Below are 6,000 nucleotides of genomic sequence, written 5' to 3'. Positions count from 1 at the left end.
ATGCCAGCCTCAAAACCAAAGCTCACATCAGAAAATTCATTACAAACCATGATAAATAAGAAAAAAGAGAAAAAAGCCAAAGAAATGCAAGAATCCATAATGATATAGGGCTTGATTTAGTCGCTAGGCAACCGGCAGTTCCCGGATTCATCCACCCCTCCAGCTGACTGCCTGTGGAATTCTGACTGAATTAACCTGAAAATCACAGTGAAACTCAGTTTGGAGGCAATTAATATCTGTCACCTCAGCCAAAGTGTTCCATTTTTTTTTCCAAAACACAAAAACTCACCTTGGTCATGTTACCTGTAGATTTCTAAGCTTCAAATGCCTATTTGTTGGGTTCTTTATTTCATAATGGCTACTCTATACAAACTCTTCTTTGCATTGCATCAGAATACAAAATTTGGGAAGGAAGAAGGCAAAGCCAACTCAGTCCCTGAAAACATTTGGGAAATTGCCACACAAGAAACCACAAATCGGCTGAGGCACTCAAAACAATGACAGCAAGCCAGAAGTGGAGCAAGCCAACAGCTGTGCCCTGATTGAAAAAGAACCATCCTCTTGTGCCCTGAACTCCATATTGCAGCCTCAAAACCAAAGCTCACATCAGAAAATTCATTACAAACCATGATAAATAAGAAAAAAGAGAAAAAGCCAAAGAAATGCAAGAATCCATAATGATATTGGGTTTGATTTAGTTGCAAGGAACTGGCTGTTCCCAGATTCATCCACCACTAAAGCTGACTGCCTGTGGAATTCTGACTGAATTAACCTGACAATCGCAGTGAAACTCAAGAAACCAAATTTCAGCTGAGGCACCCAAAACAAAGACAATAGCCAGAATTGGAGCAAACCAACAGCTGTGCCCTGTTTGAAAAAGACCATTCCTCAGGTGCCCTGAACTCTATATTGCAGTCTGAAAACCAAAGCTCACATCAGAAAATTCATTACAAACCATGATAAATAAGGGAAATGTGAAAAAGCCAAAGAAATGCAAGAGTCCTTTGTGATATTTGGCTGGATTTAGACACAAAGAAACTGGCTGTTTCCAGATTCATCCCCCCCTTCCACAGACTGACTCTGGAATTCTGATTGAATTCACCTCAATATCGCACTCACACTCATTTGGGAGGGAATTAGAATCTGTCCCCTCAGCAGAAGCGTTCTATGTCATTTTCCAAAACACAGAAACTCATCTTGGTTGTGTTGCCTGTAGATTTCTAATCCTGAAATGGCAATGCGCTGTGTTTTTTTTTTTCTTTCATAATGGCTACTCTCCAAAACATGCTTGTATTGCATCAGAATACAAAATTTGGGAATAGGAAGGCAAAACCGACTCAGACCCAGAAAACATTTACGAAATTGGCACTCAAGAAACCACAAATCGGCTGAGGCACCCAAAACAATGACAGCAAGCCAGAATTGGAGCAAGCCAACAGCTGTGCCCTGGTTGAAAAAGAACATTCCTCTTGTGCCCTGAACTCAATATGCCAGCCTCAAAACCAAAGCTCACATCAGAAAATTCATTACAAACCATGATAAATAAGAAAAATGAGAAAAAAGCCAAAAAAATGCAAGAATCCATGATGATATTGGACTTGATTTAGTCTCAAGAAAACCGAATGTTCCCGGATTCATCCACACCTCCAGCTGATGCCTGTGGAATTCTGACTGAATTAACCTGAAAATCACAGTGAAACTCAGTTTGGAGGCAATTAATATCTGTCACCTCAGCCAAAGTGTTCCATTTTATTTTCCAAAACACAAAAACTCACCTTGGTCATGTTACCTGTAGATTTATATTCTTCAAATGCCCATTTGTAATGTTTTTTATTTCATAATGGCTACTCTGTCCAAACTCTTGTTTGTGTTGCGTCAGAATACAGAATTTGGGAATGAAGAAGGCAAAGCCAACTCAGACCCAGAAAACATTTAGGAAATTGCCACACAAGAAACCACAATCGGCTGAGGCACTCAAAACAATGACAGCAAGCCAGAATTGAAGCAGGCCAACAGCTATGCCCTGTTTGAAAAAGACCATTCCTCCTGTGCACTGAACTCTATATTGCAGCCTCAAAACCAAAGCTCACATCAGAAAATTCATTACAAACCATGATAAAAAGGAAAAAGAGAAAGAAGCCAAAGAAATGCAAGAGTCCTTTGTGATATTGGGCTTGATTTAGTTGCAAGGAAACCAGCTGTTCCCGGATTCATCCACCCCTCCTAGCTGACTCGCTGTGGAATTCTGATTGAATTCACCTGAAAATCGCACTTACTCTCGATTTGGAGGAAATTAATATCTGCCCCTCAGTGGAAGGGTTCTATGTCATTTTCCAAAACCCAAAAACTCATCTTGGTCATGTTGCCTATGATTTCTAATCATGAAAACCCAATATGTTCTGTTTTTCAATTTCCTGATGGATCCTCGTTCTAAACCCTTGTTTGTATTGCATCAGAATACACAATTTGAAAAGGAAAAAGGCAAAACCAACTCAGAGCAACAAAGCATTTAGGAAAAAGTCGCTCAAAGTGAAAAATTGCCTGAGGCACCCAAAGCAATTACAGAAAGCCAGAATTGGAGAGAAACAACAGCTGTGCCCTAATTGAAAAAGACCATTCCTCTGGTTCCCTGAACTCCTTAAGCCAGCCTCAAAACCACAACCCACATCAGAAAATTTATTACAAACCATGATAAATAAGAAAATGTGAAAAATGCAAAAAAGAAAAAGAAATGCAAGAGTCCTTCGTGATATGGCGCTTGTTTTAGTACAAGGAAACCAGCTGTTTCCGGATTCATCCACCCCTCCCAGCTGACTGACTGTGGAATTCTGATTGTATTCACCTGAAAAGAGAGAACATTTATAAGTATATTGGGACTGTGGAACCTGTCATTTACCAATCACATGTTAGACTGAATCATAGACCAAATATAGGGAAGAAATCCTATGCATGTAAACCTTGTGGGAATTCATTCAGTATTAAATACCCTCCATCACAGCACTCATATTGTGGAAAACCCTCATGTGTGTAATGATTGTGTGGAAACCACTCACCAGAAGTCAGATCTCATTAGACATCAGAGAATTCACACAGGGTTGAAATCTTACAAATCTAATGACTGTGGGAAGTTCTTTGGCCAGAAGAAACACCTCATAAATCATCAGAGAATTCACACAGGTGAGAAACCTTTTGAATGTAATGACTGTGGAAAATCCTTTGGCCAGAAGGCAAACCTCATAAATCATCAGAGAATTCACACAGGTGAGAAACCTTATGAATGCAATTACTATGGAAAATCCTTTGGCCAGAAGGCAAACCTCATAAATCATCAGAGAATTCACAGAGGGGAGAAACCTTATGAATGCAATCATTGTGGAAAAGCCTTTGCTGAGAAATCAAAGCTCACAAAGCATCAGACAATTTGTACTGGGGGAAACCTTATGATTGCAATGACTGTGGAAAAACCTTTGCTGAGAAGTCAAACCTCAGAAAGTATCAGAGCCTTCACACCATGGAGAAAGCTTATAAATGAAATGACTGTGGAAAAGCCTTTGGTCCCATCCTTGCATACCAAGGATAAATCCCACTTGGTCTGGGTGGATGATCTTTCTGATGCATTGTTGGATTCAATTGGCCAGAATTCTGTTGCAGATCTTTGCATGTATGTTCATCAGGGAAATTGGTCTATAATTACTTTCTTTGTTGCACTTTTTTCAAGTTTAGGAATGAAGGTGATGTTGGCTTCATAGAAAGAATTTGGGAGAATCGCCTCTCTCTCAATTGTTTTGAATAACTTGAGAAGAATTGCAGTTAGTGCTTTAAATGTCTGTTAGAATTCAGCAGTGAAGCCTTCCAGTTTTGGGGTTTTCTTGGTAGTGATGGTCTTTATTACTGGTATCATTTCCATCTGGTTATGTGTGTGTTTAGGTTTTCTATATCTTTGTTGCTCAATTTAGGTAGGTTTTATGGATGGAAGGATGGTGGAAAGCCTCTTTGCTGTACTTCATAACTCATAAGATATCAGAGTATCCACACAGGGAATTTTCTACTTGACCTTTTTGTGCAAGTTATATCTCATGAAATATTAGAGAATTCACCAAGGGGAGAAATGCATGAATATAATACATGTGAATAGCCTTTGTGGTGCAAATCAGACCTCATCAAACATAAAAGAATTCTCATGGGGAGCAATTTTATGAATGTAATGACTCAGAGCCTTTTACCATAATTCAGCCCTCATTGTACATCATCAAATTCATATAGGGAAAAACTCCTTTGAAAGTAAAATCCCTTTAATTAGAAGCCATACCTCATAAGACAACAGGGAATTCACGTGGGAGAGAAACCTTATGGGTGTAATGAGTGTTGGAAAGCTCTGCCCAAATCTCTCCTTATATCAGAATGCACAACATATATATCTAATGAATGAAATAAATGTGAGAAAGTCATTTCACATAGGTAATGCCTCATAATCCATCATGGAATTTGAACAAGGGAGAGACCTTAACAATATAATGAATGTGGAAGAGCTTTTCTCCAAAATTCATGTAAGTATTGTGACAAAACCTTTTGCTGGAAATCACATCCTATCCAACAGAGACTCATGTAAAGGAGAAAGCTTATAAATATTATTAGAGTCAGAAGTCAATGGTACATCAGAGAATTGACACAGGTGGTTTCTTAGGCGTATACTGATTGTGCAAAAACATTTTCTTTATTTCAGGCTTGTATAGACACAGAATTCACAAAAGGTGATAGTCTTTGCATGCTGTAAATACAATAAAACCTTTAGCCAGAAATTAGACATCAACAGACTTCAGAGAATTCATAAGGAACAAAAGTCTATGCAATGAATTTGGAAAATGTATTTCTGTTATAAATCAGTCTTCAATTCCCATGAATAGACTCACAAATGAGAAAACATGCATGCATAGAAAAGTTTTGTACCATAAATTATCTCTAGATGGTAAACTAATATATCACACAAAAGAAATATCATGAGTGTAATGGAATTGGGAAACCCTTTGCTATAAGGCCGATTTCCAGAAAGCTTAGCAAGATTACAGAAAAGTCTCTGAAAATGTAACATGTCTGAAAGATTTGTTGGCATCACAAACTGGAGGATAGCTCAAGTGCATGTGTTTTTGTGCCTGGCATCCAAATTGATATCTCTTTTTCTTTGATGAATTCCTTGTTTATTTATTTAGCAGATTTAGAGACAAAGGATTCCTGTCCATTGATTTACTACTATATGCCCACAATTGCCATGGTAAAGTATATGGCAAAAACTGAGTGCTGGGGGCTGTGAATCTGATTCATCACTGATAACATTGAAGACATTGGTTCCTGGTTCTTATGCTGCTATGCATGGAAATGTTTCTCTAATTTCATTTTCAAATAGTTCATTGTTAATATAAAGAAATGCTTCTAATTTTTAAAATTTCATTGAAATAATTTGTGATTAATGTGTCCTAGTCATGCATTATTACAGGGTGTAGTGCAATATTTGCACACATTTATGCAGTAAAAAGTGATCAAGCTAAGCAACTACAGTTTTATTAAGTTTTTAAAGAGTTATTTATTTGAAAGACAGAGTTACAGAGAGAAGTAGCAGCAGAGAGAGAGAGAGGTCTTCCTCTGCCGGTTCACTCCCCAGATGGCCACAATGGCCGGAGCTCTGCCAATCTGATTCCAGGAACCAGGAGCTTCTTCCAGATCTCCCACTTGGGTGCAGGGACCCAAGGACTTGGGCCATCTTCTACTGCTTTCCCAGGCCATAGCAGAGAGTTGGATCAGAAGAGGAGCAGCCAGGACTAGAACTGGTACCCACAGGGGATGCTGGTGCTTCAGGCCAGGGTGTTAGCCCACTGTGCCATAATGCTGGCCCCCAAGCAACTACAGTTTCTAATTCTTCTCCATGATTTGAGACTACCAGTTCCTCTCTTTCAGTTCTTTACACAGAACCTAATATGGTTGAATGTAGTCATCTCATTATATTAT

Source organism: Oryctolagus cuniculus, unplaced genomic scaffold, assembly GCF_964237555.1.
Source record: "Oryctolagus cuniculus unplaced genomic scaffold, mOryCun1.1 SCAFFOLD_51, whole genome shotgun sequence".
Lineage (NCBI taxonomy): Eukaryota > Metazoa > Chordata > Mammalia > Lagomorpha > Leporidae > Oryctolagus > Oryctolagus cuniculus.
This window is presented reverse-complemented; position numbering follows the sequence as displayed.